This window comes from Lutra lutra, chromosome 3, assembly GCF_902655055.1.
Source record: "Lutra lutra chromosome 3, mLutLut1.2, whole genome shotgun sequence".
Taxonomy (NCBI): domain Eukaryota; kingdom Metazoa; phylum Chordata; class Mammalia; order Carnivora; family Mustelidae; genus Lutra; species Lutra lutra.
Window position 1 is genome coordinate 124196839 of NC_062280.1, and position 25955 is coordinate 124222793.

General features: G+C 43.4%; 1 pseudogene; it reads left to right on the top strand.

The window, feature by feature from the left end:
* Window positions 1-295: 295 nt before the first annotated feature.
* The window catches only part of LOC125095610 (60S ribosomal protein L7-like 1), a 47844-nt pseudogene continuing 22184 nt past the window's right edge, over window positions 296-25955 (top strand).

The window sequence follows — 25955 nt, forward strand, 5'->3', positions numbered from 1 at the left end:
CCATGCTTATTTACACCTGGGGACAGGTGCCAGGTGCTGCCACACAAGGAAGTAGCAGCCACCTCAGAATAGTCCCTCGTCTCCTGTTCCTTATAGAATGGCAGCCCCAGCTACCCAGCCCCCACCAGGCACTGGATGATGATGTCATCCCATCCTGGGACCAACTGCATGTGACAGGGCCCTGTTTGAGCATGTCTGGTCCTCCACCCTCTCTCAGCTGCTCCGCAGGTCGCTGGACCCAAGAGACCATCACCCGCCACATTGTCTGGCTTGCAGCGTGTGCCCCTCCCCGGGTATGGGGCCGTCCCTTCCAACACAGCTGCTTTACTGCATCCTCCAGCCCGACTTCACGGTCACGGCTCTCGTGTCCATGGTTGCTTCTGGAAATGTCTTCTCTCCCACCCCCTTCACCTCCACCCCTTCCTCGCGCACCAGTTTAAACAGCGCCGACCGCATGGAACTCTCCCGAAGTCAGCTGGGGCTCACGGCTGTAGAACCTATCTGTGGACTGTCCTTTGTCGGCACTGCCTATGCCTCCTCTTCCCTGAGCTCAGGGAAGGAACCCCTTGACCGCGAGACTGCGTCTCATTCATCACACAGACAGACGCGGAGCACCTCTCTGTGCCAGGCTCCGACACCGTCGCTAGGGGGCGTCAGTGAGTACAACGGACAGAGAGAGGTTCCTGCCCCGACTGCGGCTAGTCTAGGAAACCCGGCAGTCAGCCCTCCACCAACAGGAGGTAACGCGGAGTGTTTTAGAAGGTGATCAGTGGCATGGAAAGAAAGAAAAATTAGAACAGAGTAAAGGAGATGAGAGTGCCCTAAGGCAGTGCCTGGTTTCCAGTACATATTTGTTTTTATTTCCATTTTAATTGGTGTTTTCTTTTGGTTTTGGGTTTTGGGTGTTTTGTTTGTTTTTGGTTTTGTTTTGTTTTGTTTTGTTTTGTTTTAATTAGAAAAATGGCACTTGCTCCTTAGGCAGACATCACTCATTGCAGACCCAGGAGCCTCTGCACTCCCTCCCAGGGCCCCAGGAGAACCTGCACTGTGAGAGTGTGTCAAAGGAGCAGTGTGGGTCCAGGAGGTTTTCTGGAGACAGGGGATCTGGGGTGGAGTGGAAAGTCCCTGCAGGCTCCTGTGGCTCAGTGGGCTGCCTGTCCTGGGAAAGCCTGAATAGGTAAACTGTGGCTCAGCAGTCAGGGAGCCACCATAGGGCCACCTGCCTGCTCTTTTATATCTGAAAGGACTTTCTGTGTTTTGATGACACCTGGCAGTCCTTTCTCACCTTGAGTCGATCTGAACGGAGAGCCTGGAGCTTTCCCTCTTACAATCATTAGCACCTGTGGCGTTGGCTTCTCTGCAGAGAGACATGTGGATCTTCACAAGGATATCAGGTGCCAATTATACTGAGTGTCACTGTGGGGCACACGGGATTTGCATGGACTAGCAGCCAGACGGCTCCTTCTGTACTGCATAACTTGTAAGTGCATCTCAGAGATCCCCAAGTGTTGGTAGACATCCTCCACGCCTTGGTAGGCACACAATTCCTGAGTCTGTTTCCCAGGCCGCGCCAACTTGTGGTACCGGTAGATCACACCAAGAGTAATGATAAGACTGTCACTGTATTAGCCCCAGCACGGTCCCCTCCTAAGGTTTTAACCACTCCTTCAAGCGCATCCCTGAGGATACCTCAGTTGACATAATGAATAGGCCTTCATCATCCTTCATCCCAGGGCTGTTCTCTGCTGTCCTCAAAGCCTCACCACTGATGCTTCCTTGGGGTCCTCACTCCTGTATTCTGATCATCCAGTTTTGGAGGTACTGGGGCAGTCTGCATTCCCTGAGCCTCATGGGGCAGCAGACATCCCCTCCTTTCTTACTGCAGGGGACAGGCCTCTCCAGAATGGTCCCTGGAAGCCACTTCTTCAGTGTCTCTCTGTAGTCACTTTCCCCAGGGCTCAGACCCAAGTCGCTGGGCACCGGACCCTGGTACCCCTTTTCCCCACCCTGGTCTTGCTCAAGGACCCATGCCCCAAACCTCCTCTCATTCAAGCAGAACATCCCCTTAGTGATGCTTTCTGGAGGCTCTTGCTCACAGCTCATCACACAGGTCTGGGAAAGTGTCTAGAACCAGAACACGGTTCTCATTCTGTGTGTGTGTGCATGCGTGTGCACCTGCATGTGTGTGTGTGTGTGTGTGTGTGTACACGTGTATGTGCTGTACACCAGTGTTCCTTGTTTGGTAAACTGTCCGAGTGCCTTTCTGTGGATCAGTGCCACCCAATAATTTATAATCATTTTCACAATTAACAGAAAGTAATAATCTCCAATGAGAATTTGGCTCTTGATGCTGAAGCTGGGTCATGGGTGCCTCCCTGGCTAGGCTTCTCGGGGAGAGTGTTTAACATGGGTTCTAGAACTTGGAGTCCTGGGGCTTTTTTTTTTTTTTTTTTTTTTGCTTTTTCTTTTTTACTTTTTACCTCTTCATCTTAGTCCCTATTATGAGCTGAATTGTATCTGCCTCCCTCCATATATCATACCTCAGAATGTGACTGTATTTGGACGTAAGTTGGTTATTAAAAAGGTAATTAAGTAGAAATGAGGTCATCTCGGGAGAGGGGGGGGCTCTCATCCAATCTAACTGGCATTCTTGGAAGAGGAGGAAATTTAGACATAGATGCACACACAGGAAGGGAAAGTGACATCCACAAGCCAACGAGAGATGCCTCAGGAGGAACCAAGCCTGCTGATCCTTAACTGTAGACTTCCTGCTTCCAGAATGTTGAGAGGGTCCATTTCCAGTGTTTAAGCCACCTAGTCTGTTGGTACTTGTGATGGCAATCCTAAGCAAGCTGATACAGTCCCTTTAAAATGTTTTGTCTGAATTTTAATCAATAAAAAAATAATTATTTTTAATCTTAAAAAAACAAAAGTTCTATAGGTATCTTGAGAAAAGACATAGACTCCTTTGCTCAAAATTAAGGGATTTATTCTTAATTGCTTCTGACTTCAAACTTTTAGATGCCTTCATGTCTCTCCTTATTGAGTATTAATCCCATTGTCTATTTGATCTTCTACTCTTATCAAGACAAGCCCCATATCTGATCTTGCTTTTATTCAAAAGAAGTAGATGAGCTCCACTTTGTGGAAGAGGAAGCTGAAGGCAGGGGGCTCTTGGGGCTCCTCCTGTCTCACCTGTCAGAGAGGAACTCTAGCTAGAATATATTCCAAGCTTCTCACCAGACCCTGACATCTTCTGCCCTCAGAAGCCATCTGAATGTGAGAAGTGGACAGTCAAGATCCCAGGCATTGAGCACATAGCAAAGCTGGGCCTTGTGCCTGGCATAGAATATTGCCATTAAGATTGGCTTAACTTGGGGCGCCTGGGTGGCTCAGTGGGTTAAGCCTCTGCCTTTGGCTCAGGTCATGATCCCAGGGTCTTGGGATCGAGCCCCACATCGGGCTCTCTGCTCAGCGGGGAGCCTGCTTCCCTCCTCTCTCTCTGCCTGCCTCTCTGCCTACTTGTGATCTCTGTTAAATAAATAAATAAAATATTAAAAAAAAAAAAAAGATTGGCTTAACTTTTGACCACATACTCTTATGGATGATTCTACCCACCACACTTTTGTTCAGATGAAACAACAAATTTCCAGGTTTTTTTTTTTTTTTTTTTAAATACCATGGGGAAAGCAGCGCAGTGTAGTCGTAAGAGAATTAAACGGGGAGTCAGATCTAGGTTCAGATTCTGACTGTCATGTTCTCGTTGTGGGACCACAGACAAGCCCTTTATTTCTCTGGCCCTTGGTTTTCTTATCTGGCAAATGAGGGTGTGGGATCAGACAATTTTTAAAAAGTTCTTCCAGCTCTCTAATGCCAGAATTCTAAGAATTTTTATAGGAAATGCTTGTGGGTTCTTCGCTTCTCTAGCCTCTGCTTCTTCTCACTTGTCATGCAGTTAAAGCGAGTTTTACTTTCTGCTGACAGCCATCTCTCAGTTATCCGTGGGGAAGAAGGGACACTTGGTGTTCACGAGAGCTTCTCTAGCCTGAGGCCAAGGTGCTAATTCCTAGGGCAGGAAGGAGCCTTGGGGCTTCAGTGTGGCCCATTCTGACCGGTGAGGTGGCAGGGAGATTGGCTGGGCCTCAGCAGTCCTGGGCCTCCTTCAAGGGTTCCTGGCTCTGAGCATCCGAGTTCCTTGAGCTGAGCATTAATGGGTATTAGTGGGCAGCCGACATCCTGGGACCCAAGGGATGAAAATGGCACGATCCATTAGACTGAAACCCCACACACCTGGAGCTTACTGTTGTTTCCCTTCAGGCATTTCTGTTACTGCTGCTCTTTTTGGATCCCAGGGTCCTTGAGGGAAGGGACTGTGGCTCACATTCATGCTCTGTATCCCTAAGGGCTCAGTTAGTGCCGCTGAATGAGGAAGTTGCCGGAACATTCAAATACCCTCCAAGGAAGAGCGCCTGCTTTGACTGTTCAGTGTTATTCTAAACTGGACTCCTCACCAGCTGACGGATCTCACGTTCAGGAGGGGAAATAAATGACACTTAATTACCATGCCCTTTTCCAGGGGGCTGGGATTACATGACCCTGAAGAAAGCCAGCACATAATGAGCTTCAGAAAGACCTCCTCGCTTCCTAAAGTAGGGCAAAATGTAAACAGCAATAGGCCTGAAAGGGGTGGCCTCCGTTCAGAGGTGGTATGAAGGCCACTGCAAGGTACAGGTGAGCTCAACTCCCCTGCCCAGGGCTGCTGATCATCCCGGAAGGTGCTGAGTATGACGGGGGTTTTCATGAGTTGGCGGTTTCTATGGCAGAGCCAATTGGGGCGGCTGTGCTGCCCAGCTGGGGCTCAGGCTACGTCTTCACAGACACCACAACTTAAAACGTTGCCTGGCCTGTCTGTTTAATCAAATAACCAGGTTTTAAGAGCTGAATAACTGGTTGTTTCACTAATCAGAAAATCAGTGGTCTTTAACTATAGAAATGGGCTTGATCCCTAAGCTGCCAGTTTGAAGAGGATTTATTCCTTCTTTGTTCCTTGGTCCTGTTTGGCATCTCAAGCTTAAACATCAATCTAGCCTCTGCATGGGGTGTCTTGGTGGCTCCACTGGTTAAGCATCTGCCTTGGGCTCAGGTCATGATCCCAGCATCCCTGAGCCCTGCATCAGGGTTCCTGCTCAGCAAGGAGTATGCTCTCCCCGCCCCCCTGCTCTGGTGCTCCCTCTCTCTCTCTCTTTTACTCTCTCTCTCTTTCTCTCCTTCACTCCCTCTCAAATAAAAAAATAAAATGGAAAAATCTAGCCTCTGCTTGAGAGAGTGGCTTCATCCTTATTCCAGACATAAGCCTAAAGCCCCATGGGCCAGTGGAGCTGTCCTGCTGAGACCAGGCATGGGGCTCCAGAGAGCAGAGAGCATGCTCTTTTTCAGAGAGAAGGGAGAATGAGCAGAAGGGCATGAGGTTGTGTGTGGGTAGTGTGTGTGTGGAATGGGTTAGAGCACAAATTTGTGTGGGCTCAAGATGTATTCAAGCTCAAGAAGGGTTTACATGAATTTCCAGATCACTGGCTGGAGGGGGGACGTGAAGGATGCTGATAGCATCCATCCTTCTAGGCTAGAGCTTGAATTCCCAATTCTCTCCAACCAGTCCCATTTCCAGAATATGGTACCACTGTCTCCTCTGCCTCACTTCCTTTGGACAGACTTTCCTGAACATGATCCAGCTCTCTATCAGTACCCCATCACCTCCAACCTGGATCTCTGAAGCCCTGTCCAATCTTGCTCCCTCAAACACAGAATCTCACTTCCTGCCCAGAGTCTGACTGTAGTTTTGTTGTGCCCCATTTGGAGCTTGATTTATGGTGGCAAACCCCTTCTCCTTCCATGCCTCCCAAGATGCATCTCCTTCCTGTGTCCCCCAGCTCAGCTCCATGTACCTCACTCCAGATAAGCCCTCAGCCTCCGGGTGAAGAATGGGCTCGCATCAGAGAGCAGGGGCCATGCCTGTGTTGGTCACTTGAAACCCAGTACCTGTCAAAAAGCAACATCTGCACACATTTGTTGAATAAAGAGGTACCATTTGCCTTTATGGGAGCTATTTCTGAAAGTCATGAACATAATACTCAACTGGATTACTGTTGGTCTAACTCAGAAAATTATGTATATAGCCCAGCTCCCTCTCTACACAATTAAGGTAGTTTCCCGTTACTGCCAGAAAGCATTTACCAAACACTGTTTTCTTTTTTTTTAAGATTTTATTTATTTATTTGACAGACAGAGATCACAAGTAGACGGAGAGGCAGGCAGAGAGAGAGGGGGAAGCAGGCTCCCTGCTGAGCAGAGAGCCCGATGCAGGGCTCGATCCCAGGACCCTGGGATCATGACCTGAGCTGAAGGCAGAGGCTTTAAACCACTGACATACCCAGGTGCCCCACCAAACACCTGGGTTTCTTTCTGTGGTTTCCTCTGCTCAGAGAGTTGGCTCCTCTTAGCATGCCATTCTCCTTAGCTTGGCAGCAAAAGCCTCCAAAGCCTGCCTCTCCTCCTTCCTCAGCACTCAGCTACACGACCATTCACCCAGTTAGCTTGCTCTCCTACCTATCTCCGAGCATGCAAACTCATTCTTACTTCTGCATCTCTGTTCATCCTCCCAGTCACTTCCCATGAGCCAACTCTTACCCATAATGCCAATGTGCTGTCCAATGGTGACTTTGTCTATGGATCCTCCTTGAGCATTCAACTCACAGTATCTCTGCCCATCCATGAACATATGAGACAGACAACCTCTGCTATTCATGAGATGCTGCAGTTTTATGACATCATGATGATTAACCCCCATGTGTGTAACTCCTGTCCATGTAGACTAGACTGTAAGTCCTCACACTGCTTCATCCTGATCCCCGCCACCACCAAATATGCCTATAAGGGTGCAAATTTTGCTTCCAAAAAGTTGGTTGAATGAATGAAAGGCCAGGACTTCTTCTTCTCCTTCTTCTCTGGACAGACTGACCAAGGCCTCCAAGGGCTGCTAGAAGGGAGAAGTAGAGAGACATCCTCTGCCTGCATGTCTTGGGAGCAATGCAAGGTGGTGGCATGCCAGGGACTATCCCAGGCTGAAGAGAGTGGAGGCAGCTTACAGGCAATTCGGGACAGCTCCCTCTGAGTGCCTAAGCAGACTGCACAGGCTGGGGACATGCTTGGGTGCCTGAGGAAGAGACTAGTGCCCCCAAGGAAGAGCTCTGGAGCCCAGTCAATTGGCATGCATGCTGTAAATGTGGCAGCCACTGGGGCTCTTTTCCATAAGAATCAGTGAGTCATAGTTTAGAGTATTGTGTTAAATGCAGATTTGTCCTTCAACTCCAAAAACACGATCTGTTGCTTTTGTATCAAACCAGCTGGCTTCACAGTATCTAAGGACAGCATATTTTCCAGGAATGAGTCTTTAAATCTCTTTTGGCAAATGACTCTAACTGGCATTTCCCCATCAGATGTGCCTTATCATGCACAGCAAAATTGATTTTCCCTAAGAAGTTGTTGTATAAGTAACTATCATGTAATGACAGTACATGTGATGTGTCATGATATGCACTGTCATTGTCATTAGTGTGTTCACTCTCTCGGTTACTAAAAATTGGCAAGGCTCGGGCTCATCTTGAAATATCTCTAGTAGATCACAGACTTTTTCTTTTCCCTGAGATTGTAACAAAGATCTAGTTGTCCTCCAGTATCCAGTCTCCTCCTTTTACTTAGTAACAGGACTCTTGATTTTTAGCTGCACACAATACTTCTTGGCATACCTAACACATTTCTAGCCCCCTTTGGACATAGGTGTGCTCATGTGACTAAATTCTGGACAATTAGATGTAAATGGACTTGTCACATATGACTTCAAATAAGTGCCCTTAAAGTTAGAAAGTGTGCCCTTGCTTCTTCCTTTTTCTTTCATCTTCCTGCATGTTGGAATGCCAACACGATTTCTGGAGCTCAAGCAGCCATCTTGTGCCTTGAGGTAATATGCTAAGGAAAGTGAGTAGCTAGATAGGAGAAGCCTGAGACTCCTTTCTTTGGGAGCAGACATATTAATCTTGGACTTCACTTATATGAGACACACTTCTAAATTGTTAAGCTATTATTATCCCAGTTGTCTGTGGATGCAGCCAGTCATAATCATAATTGTGGTAATTATTTTATGTCTGTTCCTAACCAGATCCTATGGGCTACATCGCTTATCTTCCTTTGCCCTCTGGCTTTTGACTATATCTAGCCAATGGGAGGTACTGCCAAGAGAATAGAGGGCAAGAGTTGAGAGAGAAGAAAAGGATATTTTTCTTCCATGCTTACCCCATGCTTCAGTGCCTTGATATAGCAGTTTGCTCCTTTTTACACTACATTTCTTTGCCAGGGGGCCTTGCCTCTTTGTCTCTATTTTTTCACTGGACTCTAATAATATTGTGTTTTCCGTCTAGACCAGAAGTAGTAATAGCTTCTCAATACTGCTAATATCTAGGACGCTTAGCAACCTTAACTGCCCACACCTCTGTAAGTGGTCCTTTATTAATTTTTTGGTTATATGTTTTAATAGAGTTCTGTTTCCTTCTAGGATCTTGGCTGATGGACTGAGTGAGGCAAGGACCAGTGGGAGAATTGCAATATTGCTAGTCAGCACCTTCATAACTGATCAATAAGTTAACATTTTACCAGTGTACTTACACAGACTCTTATCTTTGACCCATGAGAACCACAGCCTGGAAGGGCCATCCCAGCTATGACTGCTGACTATCCTATGAACTGTGTAAGCTACTCAAATGGGCTTACCTGCTCTAAGACATGGTTCTACTGTCAAGGAGTTTTCAGTCCACTCAGGAACTATAAGGAAGAGAGACAGAAGTTAATTTTCACATGACAGGGAGAGTGAAACTATTATCCTCATTGGAGTAGAGCTGATGTGTTGGATAGTAGGGAGCAACAAGGTAAAGACTTCAAAACCAGACAGAAATTTGAATTTAGTTTGGAGAAATGGAAACATAAAAATAAGGTGAAGTGATAAAAAGTGTTGTTTTATCAAAATTTATTTGGCAAAAACCAATTGGCTTATTCTTCATGCCTTCTGTTTACTCTCTATTCCTTTCATACCTTGTAAATGCTACTTGAATTAACTTTATAAATCTAGATCTCCTCTGTCCCTCTCAGCTTCCCAGTGCCAATGATAGATACATCAAGTCCACCCTCCTTTAGAAAGACTTCAAATGTCTTTTGCCACCCAGCTCCAGCTAATCTCTCCAGTGGCATCTCCAGCCACTTTCTTCCACTTACCTTCTGCTATAGCCCCCATATCTGGTCATTATTTCCTGAACACACCACATACATGCAAGTTTCTGAGACTTTGCATGTGCTATTCCCCCCAACCCAGCACTGTCCAATAGAATTTGTGCAGTAATGAAAATGTTCTATATCTACATTGTCCAACATGGTAGCCACTAACCATATGTGAGTTCTAACCACTTGAAATATGACCATTGTACCTTAGGAACTGAATTTCTAATGTTACCTAATTTTAAATAAGAATTTTTTAAAGATTTTATTTATTTGTTTGTGTGAGAGAGAGATTACAGAGTGGGGAAAGGGACAAAAGGAGAGGGACAAGCAGACTCTCCACTGACTGGGGAGCTGACCCAGGGCTTGATCCCAGGACCCTGAGATTATGACCAGAGCCGAAGACAGACACTTAACCGACAAGCCACCCAGGAAAAATAAAGTAATATTAAAACAGAGATGGAGGCAAACCATAAAAGATTCTTAACTATAGGGATGAACTGAGGTTTGCTTGAAGGGAGATGGGTGGGGGAATAGGGTAACTGTGTAATGGGCATTAATAAGGGAACTTGAAGTAAAGAGCACTGGGTGTTATATGCAACTGATGAATCACTGAATTCTACCTCTGAAACTAATAATACAGTTTACTCACTAATAATAAAGTTAATTAAATTGAATTTGAATAAATTTTTAAAATAAAATTTAATTTAAATTTCAATAGGCAATGTGGCTACCATATGGATAGCACAGCTCTCACCAAAATGTTGTCTATTCTCTTCTCCCCTTATCCTCATGGGGAGATCTAGAAAACTCCTGCATATTATGGATGACAAATTTAAATATCATTGTCTCACTATAGCTTTCTGTCCCCTCATCCTCACCCCATGAGAATTAATTACTCCCTCAGCTGTGTTCCTCTAGCACTGTACATATGCCTATATCTATCACACAGCACAAGGCCTTTCTTCCTTCCTCCCTGGCATCTTATTTTTCTAACATTCTAACTGCAGAGTACTAATTGCATTTCTCTAGGTGAGCCATGCCCTCTTGCCTCGAGGCTTTTGCATACACCGTTGCCTCTGCCAAAAGCACTCTTCCTTACCCATCTCCCCTGGCCAAGTAGTGCCTTAAGATTTCAACTTATCAAAGCTTATTTCAGGAAGCTTTCTCTTATGCCATCCCATGTCCAAAGACTAAATTAGGGGCTCTCCTTTCTGAGTACTCCCATAGTTTTTTATGGCTAGACATTATACTTCTCTCTATCTTACTTGTGTGTGTAGCCTGTTTCCCTCTCTGTACTTCAAATCTTTTTGATATTGTTATTCAATTCAATTCAAATATTGCTATTCAAACAATTATTACAGTTCCTGGCACAGAGTAATACAGACTGACTATGACCAAAACACGCTCATTTGGATGCAGTGGGGAGAGAAGGTGGGAAGAGGACAGGGCTGCTGTCCGTGGTCCTGACATAGTGCTGCTGGAAATTTCACCATTTCCAAACCCTGGGGCAAAGCAGAAACCAAGTTACCAGGTATCTTATGGGGAAAGGAGAGATACTATAAGGTATAAATAATAGGAGAATGACAAAAATGGGGGGAGAGAAAGAGAGAGAGATGCACTCCTACAAAAAAAGGAATTGCTGTCATATCCAAATCATTTGGTGTTAACTGAAAGAAACCACAACCCAAAATTTACTAGTGAACCCCTGGAGGAGAGTAAGGATTGTATGTGCAAGTGTCAACTTGAACAAACACATCCACACAGACTGGCAATGCCAGATAGGCAGAAATAGAAAGACTGAAGTGAGATTCTCAGCTGTTCTTAAGTGCTGATAGTTTGTCTTTGTTTTTACTTTCTCCTTAAAATATCTCTTCTTTACACTGACCAAAGCAATTTAGAATTTATATCTCTTGTACTTCAAAATTTTGTAGTTTATTTTCTGTGGGTGTTTTGCTTTTTGTTTTGAAGGTTTTGTTGTTGTTGTTGTTGTTGTTATTGTAAATTTTACCATGTCATTGATAATTCAAGAAGAATCAAGTTCTCCTACTCTCGGATGTTTTTCTTCCTTTTTCTCAACCTTTCTTAAATTCACAACTCTTTCTCTCTACTCCTTCCCCTATCACTCTTAGCTGATGGCCTCACTTCTTATTTCACTGAGTTGAAAACAATAAAAAAAAAGAACTTCCTTATCATTCCAATAAAAAAAAAGTACCAATATAAATGTCTTTATATCCTTTCTTCCTCCTCAGTGGAAGATTGGTCCACTAAAGACCTAATCCTTCACCTATGCTCCAGGGCCCATTTCCTCCCATCTGTTTAAAGATTTTGCTCCAGGAGTTACATTCTCTCTGCATTGAATATTTTCCTTCTACCAAATCTTTCCTGTGCATAAAAATGTGCCCTAATATTTCCCATCTAATAGAAACCTTCCCTAGCCTATATCCTATAGTGACTGTCCCAGTTTCTCTGTTCTCTTTTATAGCAAACTTGAAAAGGGTAGCTATGTTTTCTGTCTCCATTCTCTCTTTGACCCACTCCTGCCAGGGTTTTGCCTTACCACCCTACTAACATTACTTTTTAGAGATCACTGTTGATCTCCACATTGCAAATTCAGGGATCAGTTTTCATTCCTCTTCTTTCTTGACGCTTCACCCCCCATTTGAGGCAATTGATCAATCCTGCCTCCTTGAAACACTTTATTCATTTGGTTTTATTTGTTCTTTTTCCTGGCCTTCCTTCTACCTCCCTTCTCTACTGGATAGATAGTGGTCTTCTCTACTGGATCCTCCCCTTCTTATAAACCTTTAAAAGTAGGTTCCATCTTTGGTTGTTTTCTCTTTTCTCTATATATTCACTCCCTTGTGATTTCATCCAGTTCCATGGCTTTAAATACCATCTACATGAGGGCACTTGCCAAATTTAATTCTCTATCCCCCACTTCTCCCTTCAACAAAAGACACCACTCCTGACATTTCCAATCACATGACAGAAGTATGGGATGGCCCCAAATCCATTTTTCTAGGATAGTTCTGATTTATGACTGTTAAGTATTAATAGCACATCTTCCATTTAAAATTGTCCCAGTTTGGACAATATATTGTTTGGCCACTTGCATTAATTTCCCATGGCTGCTGTAACAAATTACAACTAACTTAGTGGCTTAAAACAACACAAATTTGTTATTTTACAGTTCTGGAGGTCAAAAGTCCAAAGTGAGTTTCACTGAGCTAAATTCAAGGTGTCAGAAGGCTGAATTCTTTTCTGGAGGCTGTAGGGGAGAATCCTTTTTGTTGACTCTTCCAGCTTCAACAGGCTGCCCACATTCTTGGCTCATGGCCCCTTGCATCTTCAAAACCATCGGTGATTGGCTGGTCTTTTCACATCATATAATTCTGACACTGATTCTGCCTTCCTCTTTCTCATTTGACTCCCATAATCATATTGGGCCCGACCATATAATCCAAGACAGTCCTATTCTGAGGTCGGCTGATTAGCGACTTTAATTTCATTTTCGACCTTAATTTTCCCTGGCCATATTAAAAAAAATATTCACAGGTTCTGGAGATTAGGAGTTAGGCATCTGTAGGGGGTCACTATTCTGCCTACCTTGTCATCCAATAGGCTTCCCAAATTTAGCATGCCCCAAAATTGGCTCTTGGCTTTCCCCAAATCTTCTCCCTCTGCAGCTTCCTATCTCAGTAAATTATGTACCATTCATTCAGCTGCTCAAGCCAAAAGACTCATGTGCATTCTCAAACCTCTCTTGCTCTTAAACTACATATCCAATCAACACATACTGTAAGCTCTACATTTACCTTTAAAACATGTATTCAAACATATTTCATCCCCCTCCAACCCATTACCATCTACTCCAAAGCACTGTCTCTCTCATTTAGACTATTGCTAGGCCCTATGTGGTCTCCAGCTTCTGTTTTGCCTACCCCATTTTCTGCCCCAGTTTATCTTCCACAAGGCAGCCAGAGAGATCTTCTTAAAACATAAATTGCATTATGGTCACTCCTCTACTCAACCGAGCCTGTGATTTCCCATCACTTGGAATAAAAGGCCAAAGTCTTCATCATGGCCTGCAAAGCCTTTCCGAATGTGGTCCTTTGCACCCTGTTCTACCTTGTCTGTTACTTTGGCTCTAGGACACTGTAAATATGAAATATCCTACCTCTTTTCTTCCTGTGACTCTAGGAGAAACGTTCAGGTGATTGCCAGGCTAGCAAACCAGAGCTAGGATAGTGCTAATATCAAAGGGGAACATATGGAATTATTTTGTTCTCTGCTTATATTCAGATATTTTCATAACCAAGAAGAAAATGTTACCGAGGCTTAGATCCTTTCTCTGGGCTTTGTGAAATAAACCACCAGTGACCCAGTAGGGTCAGTTCTGTGCCAGAGTTTTGGAGGGTATTAAAGCATGACAATAACTAGGTTTAATAATAGCCTTTGCACTAGACCTTGGGGGATTTCTGGCAGCCTCAATTACTCCAGTTCTTATTTTCTTTTGCCCTGTATTATCTTTAGTTGCCCTTGAATGCAGAGAGACTTTCGGCTGGAAATTTTCGATTTCCTATTTCAAACTCGCCACAAAAAATGTCCACCTCTCCCACCATATATTCTGTATACATGTACAGATATTCTGTAGATGGTATAGACTCTGTTTCATCTCGTGTGATTCTGCTTGCTTAATTATTGTTTTCTCCTCTTAATTGCTCACAGTAATCTAAATCTACTCTGCTTGCTAATGAGCACAGCTTAGACATTCCACATATAACGAGCTTCAAGAGTGGTTCTCTCATTATCGTCACTAAATGTTCCCATATATATTCTCACTTGACATGTATGAAAGCAAAAATTAAAAAAAAACTATAAAATTCTATGGCGATCTGAGGAAGTGTAATGTTCATAAGTAGAAAGTTGTGGCTTTAGCTTATACATATAAAATGCTAGCTTTGAAGGACCTGGAAAGATCATTTAGTTAGACCCTTTGTTTTAATATGAGGAAACTGAGGTTCAGAGACATGGCATGCCTTTGCTGGAGTCACACAATCACAAAGCCAGCCAGCTCCTGGTCCTATAAGATTCCCACTGTGGAGCCTTTGTCCTTAAGAACACATTGCTTCTCCTGTTACTTAAATTGAGTTTCTGCAAATAAATGGACTAGCATGTCCCCTGGGGTGTTATTTATAACAGTGAAAACTTGAAAACAATCTAGATAGCTAACATTAAGAAAACCAAAAAATAAATGGTGATATACTTAGGTAATATTATCTAAATATTGGGGCACCTGGGTGGCTCAGTGGGTTAAGCCACTGCCTTCGGCTCAGGTCATGATCTCAGGGTTCTGGGATCGAGTCCCGCATTGGGCTCTCTGCTCAGCAGGGAGCCTGCTTCCCTCTCTCTCTCTCTGCCTGCCTCTCCATCTACTTGTGATCTCTCTCTGTCAAATAAATAAATAAAAATATTTATAAAAGTATTATCTAAATATTATATAATTATATATTGTGTATTATAATTATATAATATTATACAAATATTAAAAATCATTTTTAGGGACACTTAACTGGGTCAGTCAGTAGAGCAAGGAACTCTGATCTCAGGGTTGTAAGTTTGAGCCCCAAGTTGGGTGTAGAGATTGCTTAAAAATAAAATCTTAAAAAAATTATTTTAAAAAAATATCTAATGACCTTTTGAGACCTCACAATATAATGTTGAATGGAAACACATCAGGCTACCAAACTGAATATAGTGTGGTAGCAATTTTGTTTTATATATGTGGTAAGAGTAGGACAGACACATCAAAGAGTGAGCTTTTGAGATGACGGACTGCAAATTACTTTCTTTCCCTTTTAAAAACTTTTCTGTTTTATAGATTTTCTATAATTTGCATGTTTTCATTAAATTTATAATTAGAACAAAATTGCAGTTTTTTAAAAGAAAAAGATACGATCAAGACTTAATAACTTGAAAGAGATTTTTTTTCTCGGACTGAGGGGGCAATTGCAGAGGATTATGAAGAAATCCATAGAAGGAAGAGCTGTTTTCACAACTGCTGTTGAATTATTAAATGGCAAAACTCGGGCCAAGTAAAGAAGACAAGTCAGCACCTGATGCTGTTACATTTCTTCCAGTCTCTTCTTTCTCCGAACAATGTTTTGCTGAGGGGTCAGAGGCCATTTCTATGAGCATGCATTGTTGTGTATGTTGGCAGCACTAATGAGGTGAAATGTAGCTTTTCTTTTTACGTATGTGTGTGTGTATAAGTCACTGTTGGTGTTCACAAGGCTGGTTCTACCAGTCCTCTAGTGATGTGACACTGGGTGGCTAACTTAAGGCTCTGTTTTCTCATCCTTTAAATATAAGATCATGAAAGTTTCTGAGCTTTGGAAATAACGTTTTGATTGTTCGCCTCTCCCAGGGTGAATCAGATAATTTCTGCCACAAAGCTTTGTGGAGAATCATATTGTACTCTAAGCTGTGGGCAAGGCCTATTTAAAATAAGAGCGGCAAGCAAAGCTTTGAGTTGAGGCAAAATCCTAGTTAACAAGTCAGAGAGCCAGGTCCAAAGGCTTTACCTATCCCAGAAAAAGGACTAGACCCTGCCAGAGAGTAGCAGAGTGATCCTGAAGGAACTATAAGTTGAGGGTGCCTGGGTGGTTCAGTGAGCTGAGCCTCAGCCTTCAGCTCAGGTTATGATCTCAGGGTCCTGGGATGATCTCAGGGTCCTGGGATCAAGCCCCACATCGGGCTCTCTGCTCAGCAGGGATCCTGCTTCCCCTCATCTCTCTCTGCCTGCCTCTATGCCTACTTGTCATCTCTCTCTGTCAAAGAAATAAATAAATCAACTTTTAAAAAGGAACTGTAAGTTGAGAGAGGGTAAGAAGGTAGTCCTGGGACAAGGGCCTAATTTCTTTTTTTGCTTGTACCCTTATTTATCTATCTGTCTGATTATCTATCTATCTATCTACAACTTTGGAAAATTCCAAACCTATCTTGAATAGAAAGAAAGATATAACAAACCCTTATATATCCATTACCAAGCTTCAACAAAATGAATGTTTCATCTATTATCCCACCCATTCCCCCTCCCTGGATAATGTTGAAATAATAATTCTATTACTACATCTGTAGATACTTTGGTATGTATCTCTTAAAGATACAGACTTTTATTTAATATGACCATAAGATTATCAGAACTAAAAAGTTAGTGATTTCTGTTAAAGGTGCAGTTTGAAGACTTGTCCCACAGAGAAGTGAGTGGAAGGGTCTGATACACTTGAATAGTCAAAGGAGCACCGTGGGATCCCAGGCCCATTAGTCTGACATCATTCCTTCCCTAGCACTGCAGAGCAGGGCTTTGAGAACCACTTGGGTCACCGTCCACTGGGTAGGAAGTTGGCAGATTCGGTACAGAGCTTTGCACTATATAGGTACTAAAGACCAAAGTCAGGACTCGGACTCTGGAAAAGTCCTTCAAATAGACCCCAAACAGGGAGGTCCCTTTGCTGGTCAGGGAGGCATCTATGCAGAGATATGTGGAGGTAGGAGAGCACAGGATGGAAAGCCCAAGACCCCCATCTCCATCTGATCTTAGATCAGCCACTTACCTTCAGATGCATCATTTGCAAAGTGAGGACAGCATTGGTCTTTGCATAAATTAAATGAGATTCGGTATGGGACAACACCTAACACATACTGGGCATTGAATACATTTTAGTTGATATAATCTAAATATATCTGCCAAACTGAAAGACTAACATGCTGAGAAACTGACAAGATACTATTTTTCAAGAATTTTGGAAAAATGGATTTGTCGTATTTCTGCATATTGGTGTATGTTAATTTACATAAGTTACTTTGTGTTCTCCCAATGACCTAATTCTAAGCCCATGGAGTAAGCTAACCTATCGCAAACTAATTCCAGTCCAGGATTCACAATCACTGCACTAGGTGGGACCAAGGCATTCTTCAGTAAAGGGGGGACATCTAAGGAATTATTCTTCTGAGCATGATATAGCCAGAGGTAAGGAGACCAACTGATAAGTATCCCAGATCCTAGGCACATTAAGTGGCCCCGAGACTGGGATTCAAATACACATATCTTTCTTTTACTGTTCTCTCTTGAGAAAATGAGACTCAGAAACATTTTGAAGTGTGATTCATAGTGACTCCATCTGCATAAAATCAGGGCTCAGAGCTTTAGTCTTACAGGGGAACTGTTATGTGATGTGACATTATTTGCTATGATTCACCACTGCATATCAAAGAGGAAAGATGGGTAGTGAGAGGCCCCCTATCTAGGGAGCTGGGAGGTGTTAGTGAGCAGAAGGGGAAAGGATGAGGATGGCTTGTCAGGGCAGCAATGAGGAGTCAGCAGTCTGATGCAGACTGAGGTCCTGGAAGGTGAATTTTTCCTTTGCTAAAACAGAGCTGAGTTCAGCTGGGACAAACAATAGCCTTGAATGTATCCGAGTTTCTTTCCCCTTTTAGCTGTCCCTGGCAGAGGCATCCCACCTGGCAGCAGTGGTGGGGTTTTCTGGACTTTTAGCCAACCTTCCTGCTCCCCAGGAGGACCATTCTCTGCTCCCCCAAGGTAATGGGCTGTGAGTTTTGCCTGATGAAACTGCTTTTGTTTTCCAGCTCCCCAAAATCTGGCTCTTGACACAGAACCCGACACTGTCCACCATCAGCTATAAAAACAGGAATGAAATGTTTGCTTGGCACTTGTCAGCCCAGAATTGTGACTGAATGAATTTCGGTAATCCTCCGTTGTCATGGAGATGTGGAAATAGAAGGCTCCAAATTTGGTGTACACAGGCAAAACCACAAAGATGGGGCAATGTGAACTGATGGTTTCCTCTGGCTCCTCTGACATTAAAATTCAAGCTCAAGAAAGCTCCTGCTCCACTTAAATCACTTACCACTGTGCTCACCAGCCTGAATATGCCCATCCCCAAACCATGATAAATATTTTATTCCTCTTTCCCTCCACTCTCACTTTCATTTTCCCCAAACACACTCTTTTGCATTTGACTGCCTTTAATAAATGTTTTTTTTTTAATATGGGATGCCAATTCCCTGAGAACTGCAGCTCCCTGATATTAAAGGGGCCCTTGATTCACCCTAAACTTTTCTTAAGCAAGGGATGAAATGGGAATTCCAAGCTCCTGCACAGAAGTGCTCTCTTTGGACAACTGAGATAGTGAATGTAAAAATATATTCCTGGGAGTGAGTGTGGGTTAGAGAACTCTGTCTTGGAAAAAGAGGGAACCATTTATTACCTCTTTTGCTTCCAAAGGACAGTGGTGTTGTAGGATACCAGGAGAAAAGTAGCAACAGCTCTTGAGTGTTCTGGCTGAGACTGGACCAGGGAACTGGAAGATAGTCTAAAGACAAATACCAAAGTCTAAACAAAGCCAGAAATGCCCACTGGAGATGACCTGGGGGAAATGATCTTGGGTGAAGTTGGGGAGGTGCCCATGTTCATCACAGGTAGATAAACTGACAAGTGGGAAAACAATTATAGAAAACGGGCTCTCTGGTTCTTAATCTCAAGCCCAACTGAATTTAAATGCAGCTTAGCTCTTGTCAGCTATAGAGGGTCACAGGGACAAACTTGAAAGCCAAGGGCACAGGCTGGTGGGTTTATCGTGACTCTCCCACCTCTCACTCTGTGTGTTTCTGCTTCAATGAGACTGCTCCTGATGCTGTAAGTTACATAAGAAGAAAATATGCCAGCCCGCAAAGGAGCTCGCAGTTTAGTGGGGTCGTATAGACAATCAATAACCTGGAAGGTTGGAAAGAGAACAGGGAAATGTTGAGGGTGGTTTGCATCACTATCCTCTGCGTCCACACTCATCTTGGCTCTTGGGTTTAGTCTCTGCCCTGGAATCTGCCCTTCCTTGGGAGGGATTCTTTGTCTATCTATCAGGACACCCACATCCTGGAAGTTTCAGGTGATCCTCAGCAACCACTTTAGGGGACTCCCTGTTCTCTGCTTATCCACTAGCACTGTTCCATCTGTGGGCTGTGATGCCAGCCTCCCATCCTCATACTGACCTCCTCCTTCTACTTTTACTTTTTTTACTACTGATACCTTTCTTCTCCCATCTCATCACTCCATGTGGTCCCTAGACAAGTCCTGTTCTCTGAGTCATCAGCTGCCCCTTGGCTTCAGTTCCTTCCCTATCCACCCAGAGCCCACATTCATTGTTCCCTCCATTCGAACCTCCTATATTCCTTCCTGTGGTTTCTGAGATGCCTCTCCTTTCTAGTTTTCTCATTACCCTCCCTGTGCACTTGTTGAAAGTACTCTTTAAGGGTTCCTCTTTCTTTGTTTATCCTTGTCTATCTAGTCTATCAAGTTTTCCTTTGGCTCTTTCCTTTGCTTCTTCTGTACACTCTCAAGGTGACCTTCTAGTTGAGACTTGCATTCTGACACTCCTGAGTCCTTGCCTCTCCTCTGCTAACTTGTCTGTGATCAGGACCTATGACCCATTTTGTATTGTCTCCTGAATGCCCATGTAAACCCCCACTGATTCATAGGCCTGGGATTGGACTGAGGGAAGCGAAAGAGGTCTCTCAATTATTGGGTCATTAATGACCTGAGCTTATGTTGCTTTGTGGTTTTTATTAGCCATGCTCATTTGATATACGTCACCACTGGTGAGTGGATCCCATTTTTTTTAATATTTTTTTTAATTTATTTATTTGACAGACAGAGATCACAAGTAGGCAGAGAGACAGGCAGAGAGAGAGGCAGAGAGAGAGGAAGGTAAGCAGGCTCCCGGCCAAGCAGAGAGCCCGATGCGGGGCTCGATCCCAGGACGCTGGGATCATGACCTGAGCCAAAGGCAGAGGCTTTAACCCACTGAGCCACCCAGGCGCCCCTGGATCCCATTTTAATTCCACCTTTTTTTACAACCACGTCCAAGAAAGCAATGAGAAACCTAAAACTTGCATCAGAACATGTCTCCACTCTTCTGGAATACTGATCTTACACCATATGCTACGATAAACAGATTGGCCGTGTTCACTGCTCTTTCCTACTGGTGATAAGGGGAACTGACATGGGCTTGGCAAAGCCCCCCAGATTAACTAAAAGGAATCACAATCAAACATGCTATGTCTGAGCCCAAAGAGGAAAGTGATTCTACAGGAATGTGGACAGACATGAAACCTAGTATACCAGACCCTGACAAGTACTTCATTTCTCTTGGAGAGTATCCTAGGATCTTCTGGGAGTTTTGACTTCTTTGGTCTCTGTCTGCCCACCAAAGGTGCCAGACAGAGAAAACAATGCCTGGTTTGTAGTTCTAACAACAGTGGCAGCATGTTCCTGACTTTGTGAAGACAAAATGAGTTCATGCCATAGGAATAAAAAAAAAAAAAGAAAGAAAGAAAAAAAAGATGTGAAAAATTAATTTTGTTGCTCAGTTTTTAGTTCTCAAGTATGAATAAAAAGATGAAGGTGATTTTCTAAAACCTCCTACTGGAATATTAATTTCAGTCATGAAAAATAGCTCTGAAACAGAGATACTATTTTAGGTGAGGTGGTTTTTTTCCACTGATTTTTTTTTTTTTAATTTCAAGCTTATGGAGAAATGAATAGAAGAGTTTGATGAACACCTGGGTATTCTTCACCTGATTTCACCAATTTTTAACATGTGATGGTAGACTGGGTGGTTAATGTCTTTTGATAGTATTGGCAGTTTTGTGTTCATTTATGATTTAAACAATTTAAAGACAAATGTTTATTGAGAACAAACCCATAGGAACCAGACACTGCTCCATGCCCAGAGATACACTGGTGACAAGGACACACAAAATCCCCATCCTTGTGGAACTTAGGTTCATCTTGTAGGGAAGACAGTCAGAAAATTAATGAATATAGCATGAATGCAATGTAATTTGTGGTAGTAACTTAACTGATTCAGTTTTAAATGCCTATAAGCCAATTGGCTAACTTATGGAATTTGATCATGTTATTCAAAATGTCTGTGACTCTTTTGTAGAATGCAATCAGAGGGTCAGAAGCCCACGCAGGACCAGCAAACACAGGGTCTGTTGACCACCAGGCTCAGCTGACCCGTCCTTTGAGAAGTTTGTCTGAGAAGGGCAGACTAAGAGTTAGTCTGGGGGTGGAGGGGGACTTGGGAGACTCTACCCAGTGTGGAAGTGGATCCCATCTTCACACTGGGTGCTCCAGAAATACAGTGGGGGTGGCAGTGAAGAGGAAGTTATGTGGAGGGAGGACGGCTGAGGGTGGGGGGACACAACCCAAGACCCCATGTCCCTGAGAAAGTGCAAGAGACTGGGAACCAGAGCGAGGAGGGGAAGTAGCTTTTGCCCCCTATGGAAGGGAGAGGAAGGGAGACCAGCTGGGAGTGGCCAGTAGCTGCCCTGACTTGGGGATAAGAGCTTTGAGAGTTTCTAACCATCTTCACAAACCTGGAGGTGAGGAAGTCAGCTGAGGTTAGGAACAGAGGAGAAAGCTTGGAATGTTCCCTGTAAAGAATTTGAGAGTGAGGTGACAGGGATTTCTGCTGGTGCTCAGAAAATCCTTTTGGATCGAATCTGCGTGTGTCATTTTAGAAACTCCCACCCGCATTTTGACAGAAGGGAATCAAAAATACAAAACCCCGCTCCACCTCCCTCTAGCCTCCATCAGAAGTTGCAATGAAGTGGGGGGCCTGTTCTTGTTCGACATATAAATGGGTGGCTTTGCAGCCCTGGCCTGTCTTTCAGACTGCTGGGTCCCCTAGCAAGGAGGGGACTAACAGATAGTTGGGTATCGGGGCTCACCAGACGACAGGTCAGTGCCAGTCCCTAAAGTGGGCAGGGAATGAACATAGGTTCCTCAGTGGGGCAGGGACTGCCTTCTGCTTTCAAGTAGAACAGTGAGGTCCCTGGAGCCTTCTGCCCTGCGGCAGTGAAAGTTGTAGCTTATTAGAAAGGGAAAGACCTGAATGAATATTGAGTACAGGCCATGCAAATGCTTAATTAGAATGAGTTTTTAAAATCTTACTGTAGCCAGCTGAGTCAAATGTATGAGAAAGGCTGTATTTATCACCCCCCTCCAGTCCCAGGTAGCTCATTAAGAACAAAGTGAAGGGTTCTAAATTTTAACAGCCCTTCTTGCATCAACGCTCTATGGATTGATCACTCAAGACATGTCCATTTAATTTATAACAAAGCCTTTCCTTTTAACTCATGTGTAAGGGGCTGAGGAGAGAGGAGATGGGCTGGTGGTGATGGATGTGTGGATGAGGAAAGGAAAAAGAAGGGAACTGGCTTTTTTAGTGATCTACAACCAACAGACATTCTATGTCTCCATCCCATTTTTCCCTTGCAACAACCCTACACGGTAGCAGCCTCTCCCCTACCACTCTCCTTGCCTGGGTCTCCTGGAAATGTCCTGCTTCACAAGAGGGTCAGACAGTTTTATAAGTTGCTTGAAAATCCAGAGATAATAAGAGAAGGATCTTCCTGTCCCCAAAGCCAACTTGTTTTTAACTAACTGAGTCACATGGAATCCCAGAGTTGAAAATTTGGTCTTCAGAAAAACGGTATATGTATGATCTTCTGGTTCACACTGATGGGAAATTCTCTCAGTCAATAAAAATACATGGGGTGGGGGTAGGTGGGTGGCTGTGTGGCTTGGTCATTTAAGTGTCCAACTCTTGGTTTTGGCTCAAGTCTTGATCTTGGGTCGTGGGGTTGAGCCCCATGTCAGGCTGCACACTCAGTAGGGAGTCTGCTTCTCTCTCTCTCTCTAAACCCCCCGCCCCTCCTTCCATTCACGTTCTCTATCTCAAATAAATAAATCTTAAAAAAATAAATAAATAAAGACATAGGGTGTCTGCTATGCCTCAAGCGTCCTGCTGGGTTGGTTGGTGTTCGGGATTGAGTAAGATATATTCCCACCTATAGGAGCCCAGAGAGCCCCAAATATATGTCACTCCCTCTGTGGAGCCATTGCTATGTTATGAAGGGACAAGAAGAATAATGTGAATCTCTGCCTTTGAAAGAGAAGACATTCAGGCAGAGTTGTCCAAGAATAAGCCAACACCTTACATGCCTGTCAGTTAGTGTAGATGTTAGAGCATGTAGGACAGGTACATGCTCCAGGGCGACAAGCAAAGTGGGAGATGACAGAGGCCCAGCTGCTGGGAGAGGGCTTCTGTAGAAAGAAACATGACTGGATACTGTATCTAGTGGGGCCACGTAGGGCTCCCGCTAAAGTGGTTTCCCCTCCGGGGTCATTCACTTGATGTAATGGAAAAATAATATTTGGTGATCTTGCCCTGACTCTGCTCCTCACCACTGGATGGCCCTGACAAGGTAGCTAATGCTTTTGACTTAGGCTTTGTTCTCTGTCTTTCTTATCTATGAGCTGAGAGGAATGTGGAGTGTGATAGGCTTTTCTTTTTTTTTTTAAACCCCATGGCTCTTTGGCCCAGAAAGAACCACAGATTCATCCTCCAAGGGTCTCTTGGAGGACACAAGTTCATTTGACTTCATGACTATGCTACACATAAAGTCAAGGGATCTCCCAGGACTTGAAGCAGAAAGATAAAACATGAGACAGAAAAATGAGATGAAAGTTGAAACAGGTAGAGGATGTATCCAGGTTATCTAACATCTGTCTAATAGGCATTTCCACTAAAGAAGATGGAGGTGATGGGGTGTCTGGGTGGCTCAATCAGTTAAGCATCTGCCTTCAGATCAGGTCATGATCCCAGGGTCTTGGGATAGAGCCCTGAATCAGGTTCCCTGCTCAGTGGGGAGTCTGTTTATCCCACTCCCTCTGTCCCTCCCCTGGCTCATGTTCATTCTCTCTGTATCAAATAAATAAATAAAATCTTTAAGAAAAAAAAAAGAAGAAGATGGATGTGAGACAAAAGTCACTAAGAAAAGAACATTTCCTGAGCTGAACAAACATAGGAGTTTTCACATTAAGAGGATTCACTGAAGCCCAAACAATTTTAATGAAATACCTCTCCCCATCCACTCTCATCCTAGTAAAACTACAGGACTTCAATAATGGGGAAATAGTTTGAAAACTCCCTAGCAGGATGAAAGCAAGGGACTAAATAAAAACAAGACTAAAATTGCCACCAAAAAATTCCTTCCATGTTCTGAAAGTTATTTTGAGTTTAGGATTGTGTCTCCAGTCCAGTGATCAAAGAAAGGATATCCAAGTGCCCAGTAAATGTATGAATAGGTCCTCAACATCTTTACTTAATGCAAACCAAAGCCACAATGAGATGCCCATGGGGATGACGGAAAGTAAGAGCTGCTGCTACCGAGTGTCAGTGAAGTGGGTTGACTGCAAATCTCATCCTTTGCTGGTGGAATGGGAATGGTTCAACCATGTTGGAAAACTGACTGTATCTACTCTCTATCCAAGAGATGTCCACAAAAAGACATATGCATGAATGTTCATAGCACACTCATTCGTAATAGCCAAACCCTGGAAACAGTCCAAATGTCCATCGACGAGAGAATGGATGCACACGTTACTACCAAGCAATTTTAAAAACACACACTACTGGTACGCACAACAACATGGAATAATCTCATAGTTAATGCATTGAATGAAAGAAGACAAATATGGAGTAGAAATTAATCAATTTATGTGACTACAGAACAGGCAGAACAAATCATGGCAAGAGAAACCACAATAGTTTTCTGAATTGATGAGGCAATAGCTTTGACCCAGGAGGGAACTTCCCAGGTAATGGAAATGTTCTCTATCTTAATATGGGTGGTGGTCCCATACAAAAGTTCATCCTACTATATGCACTTAAAGTCTTTTTTCATTACAATGGATGAATTATACCATAATAACCCCCAAAATGAAAGCAAAAAGAAATTGTCAAACAAATGGGAATAAATGATAGATATTTGGGGTATGCAAGGATTCAGATAAAGTTGCACATTTTTACAAACTATTACAAACAAAATTATTCATGGAAACACACCAGCAAAATAAAAAATGAATCAAAGATGGAGAATGACATGGGAAAATATGCAGTAGTCACTGAATTAGATACGGATCAAAGAAAACCATTTCAACTTGATGCTTGGATGATTCTTCTTTAAGAGGCAAGACTCTGTTGGCAAAAAATTCTATTTCCGGGCGCCTGGGTGGCTCAGTGGGTTAAGCCGCTGCCTTCGGCTCAGGTCATGATCTCAGGGTCCTGGGATCGAGTCCCGCATTGGGCTCTCTGCTCAGCAGGGAGCCTGCTTCCTTTCCCCTCTCTCTGCCTGCCTCTCTGTCTACTTGTGATCTCTCTCTCTGTCAAATAAATAAAAAAAAAAATTCTATTTCCTTTCCTAGACATCCAATAACACTTTCATTCACGCAATGGTTTTTATAGTGTAATATTATAGATCTATCTATGCAATTTCGATGTTTAAAATCAACTTAAAGAAGTATGAATGACGTATTTAGTCACAAAACCAAATGTGTAAAGTTTGCAAGCCTGGAGGATGTAAAGTTGATATAACTAACTGTACTTACTTCTTATTCCCTAAGTCTGTAAGTCTATAGATAAAAATCTTAGGTAAATGAATCAAGAAATTGGGGATTATGCATATTATTTAAATTCATACAGGCA